At 40.1% G+C, this 9,189-nt stretch overlaps 1 pseudogene; it reads right to left on the bottom strand.

The window, feature by feature from the left end:
* Positions 1–6,955: 6,955 nt before the first annotated feature.
* LOC126939623 (60S ribosomal protein L7-like) lies at positions 6,956–7,701 on the bottom strand (annotated as a pseudogene).
* Between the last annotated feature and the right edge of the window lie 1,488 nt (positions 7,702–9,189).

Below are 9,189 nucleotides of genomic sequence, written 5' to 3'. Positions count from 1 at the left end.
TAACAAACCTGCACGTTATGCACATGTACCCTACAACTTAAAGTATAATAATAATAAATAAATTAAAAAAAAATAAAAATAAAAATCTGATGCTATTCTCTTTCTTCATTTTTTTCATGACTTGTTTTTTTTTCCTGGAAACTTTTAAGATCTTTTGAAATCTTTTTATCCATAATGTTCTGAAATTTCACAAATGATGTGCTTTTATTCATTCAGTATGTTACATTCTTGGTGTGTTCTTTCAATTTGAATGATTGTCCAAATGGAAAAATTTCTTGTAGTATTTCTTTGATAATTTTCTTTTCTTTTCTTCTTTTAAGAGACAGGCTCTCACTCCGTTGCCCAGGCTGGAGTGTGGTGGTACAATTATAGCTCACTGTAACTTTGCACTCTTGGGCTCAAATAAGCTTCCTGCCTCAGCTTCCTGAATAGCTAGGACTACAGGGATATGCCACCACCCCCAGCTAATGTAAATTTTTATTTATTTATTTATTTATTTATTTATTTATTGATTGATTGATTGTAGAATGGGATCTTACTGTGTTGCCCAAGCTGGTCTCAAACTTTTGGGCTCTAGCTATCCTCCCACATGACCCTCCCAAAGTGCTGGGATTGCAGCCATGTGCCACCCACTCTGTTGAGCCCCATTTTTTTCTCTGTTTTTGGAATTCCTATGAGGCAGGTATTGTCCACTTGGATTGATCCTCCGTTTCCCTCAGTTTTCCTCTCCTAATGTCCACCTCTATCTTTCTGTTCAATAATTAAAAAAATCTGGAGATAATATTTAAATTTCTAAGAGCTTACTTATATTCTCTGTTTTCTTTAGGAAGATAGTAGCCTATCTTTCTTCACCCTCTAAAGTCATTGGTTATCATTAATTATAATTTTCTTAACATTTTTCTCTTGCTTCTTATGTTGTCTCTGTTTATCCCCACTGTTCTTTTTATCCTGTTTGTTTTAGCCTCTGTCTTTCACGTCGACAGCTGCTCCAAAGCCTGGTGCCCATTCATATTTAAGAATGAGGCACTAAAAACCTGATTAGACTTGGGCTGGTCTTGTTGACTTACAGAGTTTCAAGTAGGAAAATTCGCTGGCCAGGCAAATTGCCCCAAATGTCATTATTTATAGGTTTTCCCTTCAATCCTCCACCCCCAGGGTGTTTTATTTTTTAAAATCTTCTTGGAGAATGGAAGGCTAAATGATAATGTTCTGAAGCTGGAACTGGGAAAATAATTAGAGTCTCAGATTCAGGATACAGTATTCAGTTAATTCTCCCTGGTTTGAGTTTGATTTGCATGCCCTCCTCTGGGCCTGGTGTCCCTGAGATGAGGCAAGTCTGGTTCAACTCATGTAGAGAATCTATATCCCATCTCCTGATGGGATATTGAGGGGTAATTTCTTTATAGCACACAGTGATGGTTCTACTCTTGCCTTCTAGGTAGCTGGTATCTCCAGTTCCTTAGTTTTTCTTCGATTCTTCAGGGTATGTTAGCCCTCTTCTCACTGTTAAGTCCCTCTAAAGACACTTCTGTGTTAGTTCAGTCTGCCCTGCTGAGCCATTTACTATTCTTCTATTTGCTTTCTGGATTCATCTCATATTCTTCTGGGTTACAGATATCACCTAGTCTCATATGAAAATGCAATTTGTTTCATTTTCCTGTTCTCTTTGTTTTGTAGTAGGAGACTCCTTTTATGAACACAAGAACATTATATGTTAGAAAAAGAGTGTGTGACTTACCTAGATTTATCCCCAAAATGTCCCTCAGAACCAGGGTGACCATACAACTTCTAGGACACTTCAGAAGTAAGCTGGAACAGGGAACAGGGTTACCTGCTGAGACAACAGGTGCAAACTGGGACTGTCTTGGGAGAACTGGGACATATGATTGCTCTGCATAGATCTCAAACTTTCTTTCAATTTCTGTAGTACCAACTGAATAATATATATATATATTTTTTCCAAAAAGATAAAACTCTCTCTTTTAAAAATTATTTTTAATGCAGTGTCCTTTATCTTGGATTCTGGCACAGATCCACAGGGACTAGACTAGACAATGAGCTGAAAGATAGACATTATGCTGTACTCAAAGTTGCCCCTCCCTTCCTGACCCTCTATTCTGTTTGGTTCAAACTTTCCCCTTCAACTCTTTCTTCCCCTGGGATGGATTATTTCCCAGGGGACTCCTTAGTGCCTCATGCAAACTGATCCTTGGAACACCTGCCCCACCAGCCTTCTACTCATGCCCAGATGTGTTTGAATTATAATGAATACAGCTTAGGCTTTAAGTCTGGACCTCAGTCATGCCTGTACTCCTTTCTTGGGGTTTGCAGGAAAACAGGGATTGCAACAAGTTGAATTCAGAAGTCCTCTTGGGAAGTTTATCACAGGCAAGAGATACACTCTGCAACTCCACCACCCTTCCCACTGCTCCCTGCTTCCCCAGGTCTTTATCTTGAGACCTTGGAGCTTCTCTTCCACTTTTTGCTTGCAAGCCCTTTTCCTCTGTCCCTTAATTTACTACAGTTCAGCTTATTTCACCAAAAATACATTGGTGCCTACTTCACGTCAGACACTGGATGAGTCCTGAAGGCAAGGCATCCTTGCTATTAAGGATCTTATAGCCTAGATGTGCCTAGGCATAAGAGGGTCAATATTTTTGAAAGACCTTCCTTAGAGGTGATTTTCTTTCATATAGGAATAGGAGGAAGGAATCTCTTCTGGTATGGGTAGAAAGAACTGGGAGTAGAGAGGAGAATCAAGGGGTGGTAGAAGCACCTGGAGAGGTTGGTAGGGGAAAACCCGGTGGCAGGGAACTTCATATTTCTTAAGCCATAGACTAAGAAAATTGCAAGGCCTTTGGAGATGCTCCATTTGCACTATGGTGTCTGATATCACAGTGGTTGAGGCCGGATGTAGATTAGACATGGCTGAGGGAAGTTTCCATGTAGCTGGGCCTGAGAGAGTTCTACAGTTCCTCAGGGTCCATGAACAATGTCCAGGGAATGAGAGGCTCCCTAGAGCCTCAGTGAGGGCTGTGCACGTGCTAGAGAGGCAAGGAGCTGAGGGAGCCTCATGTTGGAACAGAAAGGCCATAGAGGGTAGGGTGTCATAATGAGAGGCTTTGGCTGGGAATACACTCTTCTCTGGGAGTCCTTTTTCTTTAACTTCCTTCAGTCTAATCTATTACTGTTTGCAGCCTTAAAATCGTAGGATTTTACAATCCTTAGAGGCCCCTGACTCAATCTCTGTTTCTCTCTCTCCCTCCCTCTTCCTTCTTATTAAAAGCAGAAAAAAAATTTGAGCTTTTCTTCAACTTCTTTTCCAGAGCTATAGGCTCAGTTGGCACATGCTCTGGCTTCCAAGTTATGCCAGGTGACAAGTGTAATGTTTTGCCATGGAATATTGTAGGTCTCCATCTTTCCACTCTGAGAATAGTTTCCTCTCTGCCTGCCACCTGAGTGCTAAGCCAATACTGTGTTTAGTTTTTATCATGTCAGTATTGCTGTTCAAGTTACCAACTTCTGTATTAAATATAATGTCAGCTGTTGTAACAATAATCCTCCAAGTCATAGTGGCTTCTCGCAGTCGGAATTGTTTTCCCATGTGAAGTGCAAATGTGTTTTCCTGATCATCAGGCAGTTGTCCCACAGGCAAAGATTCAGGGACCCAGAGAGTCGTTCCACTCAGAGCCTCCTGCATTTAGCCAGGAAATGAAGAAAGACTATGGGTGGTCATGCCTAGTAGGTGTCTACGGGCCAGCCCTGAAAGTGGCACTAATATTTCTGTTCATATGTTATTGGCTGAAAGAGAAAATGGGTTTGGTGAAGAGTGAGCCAGTCTTTGCCAAGCATCTTTATTTAACTGCCATGTGCATATGCTTTAATAGTAGGACATACCCTAGATCCTTTTAGAAACAAGTATGTTAAAAATTAATTTTAAAAGATACATACTTTGCCTCTCTTCTTCCAGAATTTTTTTTCTATAAGATGTAAGGCAGGGAATAATTATTTAATGGTCTGCTCTCAGTTTGAGAAGCCCAGGAATATGGAAGGACACTCGTGGTCCTTTCCTGCCTGTGAGCTGGGTCCCTGCCATTGGTAATGGTCAGACCACAGAAGACTCCTGAGTACCTAATTCCGGTTTAGAGACTTTCTCCAGTGTAAACTTTCTTCTTCATTTTTAAATGGCCTCATTCTTCTCAGTCTCCCTTATCACTGATCAACCTTTCATCCAGCTTGGTTTGGATTCATGGGTGAGGCTTTGGTTTGTGTACTTTTATTTTGATTCAGCACTGGTTTTAAATTTTGGGATTTTTTCTTTTTGTAATTTCTCTTTCGACTCACAAGTCATACCTGGTTAGCACTGTTCCTCTGCCCCAACGGGTCCAGGGTAGGAGATTTTAAAGGCCCTGGAGCTCCAAGATGACCTCTCCTGGGCATTGCCCTTGGCAGGTTGAGGACTCTGGGAGGATTGTGGACAGTGAGATCTTTGTTCTTGGCTTGTGTTCTCATTCCACCCCACACCCTGGGCCCTCCTGGCCTTGTCCTCTCCCTTGGCCTGGCTGCCCTTGCAGCAAGCTGGGAGTACCCAACTGCCTCCTGATGGGCCATCTGTAGGCATATTTGCTTTCTGGCAAATTTCTTTGCATAAGCAGCTTTTAAGCGTGATTTGTGTGACCCGTCCAGGTTTCTGATTTTCAAATCACATCCTGAGTATTTACTGTACCTCTTTGGTTCACTATTTTCTGCAAAATTGGAACCCTTTCCCTCTCTGCCAATATACTCTTTTGAGCCTTTTACATAATAAAAGGCTTGAGTTTCAGCATTAATCATTGTGATTAATGTGATTCCACTAATAACCTTTTTCTACTTGGGAAGGCTCCCATTATGGCTATATTTTGTGTCTGGCCTTGGGCCAGCTTCTAACCCAATGATCCAGATTTTTATCAGCTTCATGATTCCTCAGCATGGACATTAACCTCTCCTGTATCCACTTTCTCCTACAGATTTCAGGCAGAGCTAATCCTCCAAACCTTCTGCTGACCCACCCTTCAATAAAATGGGGCTGGCTACCTGGGGAGGGAAGGTCTGTCTCTCTCTCTCTGTGTGCTCAGACACGAGCCTATTCAGGGATTCTTGATGGTTTCCCCAAAGGTGATGTCAAGTCACATCCAGGCTTCATAATTCTTTGGCTTACCACTCACCCTTATAATTAATAATGGAACCTTGCCAGAAACTTTTTTTCTCAAGACTGTTTTTCAAGGAGAACATTCAAAGGACTCTTTGGCTTAAACTGTTCACAAACTCTGGACTCCCTTCTTTCAGGCACAGTAGAGGAAATAGGCTGGCTCTCCAAAGAAGTAATATGAGATAAGGAGAATTATGTGGTCTTTGAGATCAGACAGCATTAGTTGTGTGACCTTGATAAAATTAGGTAACTTCTATGAGTCTCAATTTCCTCATTTGTGAAATGGGAGTATGATTATCTATCTTGCAGGGTTGGGATGAGGATTAAATGGAGTAATGCATCTAATGTAACTGCTGGTTCCATTTCCAGTAAGATAGGAGTCTAAGTAGTCTGAAAACCTTCCTACTAGAAAATACCTAGAAATAATAGAATGTAATGGACATCCTTTTATTTTTTCACCATTAGATTTTATTCTTGATTTTTACATCTATTCTCATTCATAATGATATGGAAAAAAGACTGTTCCATAGTCACACATTATACGTAAATTCAAATGTACATTATAACACATTGAGCAACTATGACATAAGATATTTAGTTGTTTTATACTAATGTAGGCTTACTAGTAGTTTTCAGAAAGGATTAGTTTCCCAGTGTTTATCCATAAACATTAGAAATTGTCATAAGTGATAACAAAATTTAACCTGAACAAACATCTTTTCAAATGCCTAGAACCAGAGGGAGCTGAAAACTAGGGCCGATAGTCATGCAGTCTCAGAGGATCCAGAGTTTATTGTTGCTGGTAAATAATGGGCTTGGATTTTTTTTTTTTTTTTTTGCTAGGCCATTGTTTTATTTTATTTTAAAAATAATTTTAGATTCAAGGGGTATATGTGCATGTTTGTTACATGGATATTTTGCATAATTGTGAGGTTTGGGCTCTGGTGCAACATTACCCAAATAGTGAACATTGTACCCAGTAGGCCATTTAAAAATTTTTGTCTGTATTTTTTTGAGACAGGGTCTCACTCTGTTGCCCAGGCTGGAGTGCAGTGGTGTGATCATGGCTCACTGCAACCTTGACTTCCTGGGCTCAAGTGATCCTCCTACCTCAGCCTCCTGTGTAGCTGGGACTACAGGCATGCACCACCATTCCCAGCTAATTTTTGTTGTTGTTGTTTTTTTTTTTTTTACAGAGTTGTGGTTTCACCATGTTTCCCAGGCTGGTCTCAAACTCTTGGGCTCAAGCAGGAGTTGAGCTCAAGAAGGCTCAATCTTCCTGCCTTAGCCTCCCAAAGTGCTAGGATTACAGATGTGAGCCTCTGCACCCAGCCCAACAGGTAATTTTTAAAATCCTTACCCTCCTCCCAGTCCTCCTCCTTTTGGAGTCCTCAGTGTCTATTATTTCCATTTTTATGTCTGTGAGTTTAGCTGTTACTTATAAGTCAAAACATGCAGTATTTGATCTTCTGTTTCTGAGTTATTTCATTTAGGATAATGGCCTCTAACTCTATCTATGATGCTGCAAAGAACATGATTTCAGTTTTTTTATGACTGCATAGTATTCTATGGTGTGTATATCCCATATTTTCTTTATCCGATCATCTGCTGATGGACACTTAGGTTGATTCCATGACATTGCTAGTGTGAACAGTGCTGTGACAAACACGAGTGCAGTTATCTTTTTTTTTTTTTTTTTTTTTTCAATTTGGGAGCAGGTACTGTTTATTAACCAACAAGCTTAGAAAAATAATAATGGTAGACACCTTAGTTCAGTCTTCTAGTAAGACTGTTGATCTGGTCCTCCCTGTTGCCAGCATCTCCACTACTACAAAATGGGTGGTCTTTTTCTTCATTCCGCCTCATGGACAAGATAATTTGAAGGGCCACAGGAAGTTATTTGCTTCTTTGAAGCGTTTTCCAACAGTATAGATCTCATGAATCAGCTCCTCCATGCAGATGATGCTATATTTACCAAGAGATCAAGCAATCAAAGTGTCATCTGTCAAAGCAACTCACTTCTTATTGATTTTGCCATAACTACGCTTGTAAATTAGTTCATTTACCTACTTCAGATTTGGGTACGCCCATGCAATATGTGGCTCTACAATCCTCAGCATGTTAACTGAAGCCTTGTTGAGCTTCACAAAGGTTTCACTGAAGATTTGACGAAGGCGAAGAAGCTGTAATGCCTTTCGGACCTTTGGGCTCACACCATTGGTACCTCTGATCCTGATGACAAACGTCAATTTGGGTTCTGCAGGTACACAGAAGTTGCCAGCTTTTCTTGCCATCCTTGCCATTTGAATTTCAGTTCTGTGCAACTGCCTGTATTCCTTGTAATAGTGCTTTGCTTTTTTATAGATAAGCTTCCTCCTTGCCTTTTGAAGCATCTTTTGGGCAAACTTCTTTCTCAGGTGCTTGATCTTCAGCTCTGTGAAATTCTTTCTCTTTTTCTTAAGGGCTTCTGGCACAGCAGAAACGTTCTTCTTCTTCTCTTCTACACCCTCCATGGTTCTAGCCTGAAAAAGAGCGGTATCTTTTTAATATAACAATTTCTTTTCCTTTGGGTAGATGCCCAGTATTGAGATTGCTGGGTCTAATGGTAATTTTACTTTCAGTTCTTCAAGAAATCTCCATACAGTTTTTCATAGAGGTTGTAGTAATTTACTTTCCCACCGACAATGTATAAGGCTTCTGGATTTTAAAGCTCAAATGGATATGGGAGATGAGATCTTGAGCCCTTCTGTGGCAGGAAATTGGAATGGAGATCACTGAAAAAATCTGGGGCATTGAAAAGCTACACCTTTGGAGAAATTGATAGATAGAAAAAAGCTCACTCACTGGCAGATATACTATAGTGAGATTTATTTGTCTTCTCTTGAGTTCCGAGTGGGGGATAAATTTCCCCTTGAGAATGCATAACAATATTCATTGACAACACACTTTTTTGCACAAGTTTGAGATTCTAATGTATTCTACTTGCATGATCTTGGGAGCCATTAAACTGAAAAATGAACATGGCACTGGTTCTAGGCAAGTAATATCCTTGGAATGACCACAGAAGCAAATACAAAACTACCCTGGAGAGCTGAATAGACCCTTAACTCAGGCTGCTTGGTATTTGCACAGATAGAGCTCTACTAGAATTGAACTCAAAAACCAAAGTTACAAAACGCACAAGGAAACCATCTGCCATATCTAAGAGCCACTAGGCAAAAGAGACAGCAGGATTGGAGCCCCAAGAGCTTCCAGTAACAGAGCTATTAGTGGAGACCATGAAATGAGTATACCAAGAAAATCATCAAGGTTATAATAGAAGAAAGTGAAAATATCGGGAAAAATGAAGCAGGACAACCAAAGGGACCTTGAAATGAAAAATGCAGTCATTGAAATTAAAGCTCAGTGGGCAGAGTAAAGAGTCAATTGGCCACAGTGGTGAGAACAGGACTGAACAGAAATGCTTGCAATCAGTAGATGCTCCTAAATTTCTAGCAATCTCTCTTTGGGAAGCATTGAGGTGTTAGTTTCTTGGAAGGTGAAGAGGGTTTAGAACCATCTATGTTCATTTTTAGGTCAGCAAATAAATTTTTGAAAAATTAATAGACTTTATTTTTTAGAGCAGTTTTAAGTTCACAGGAAAATTGAGGGATATACACAGAGAGTTGCCATATACCTCCATCCCTACACATGCACAACCTCTGCCACTATGGATTTGTGGCCCCAGATTGGTACATTTGTTACAATTGATGAACCTACACTGACACATCATTATCACTTAAAATCTACAGTTGACATTAGGATTTACTCTTGATGTTGTACATTATGTGGGTTTTGACAAATACATAATGACATGTATCCATTAGGGTATCCTACAGAATAGTCTTATTGCCCTAAAAATCTTCTGGGTTCTGTTTATTCATCCTTCTCCTCCCTTAACTCCTGGCAACCATTGATCTTTTTATTGTCTTCATAGTTTGCCATTTTCAAATGTCATATTT

Source organism: Macaca thibetana, chromosome 16 (genome assembly GCF_024542745.1).
Source record: "Macaca thibetana thibetana isolate TM-01 chromosome 16, ASM2454274v1, whole genome shotgun sequence".
Lineage (NCBI taxonomy): Eukaryota > Metazoa > Chordata > Mammalia > Primates > Cercopithecidae > Macaca > Macaca thibetana.
Note: the sequence above shows the minus strand (reverse complement) of the source record. Positions and strands in the feature narration are given on the sequence as shown.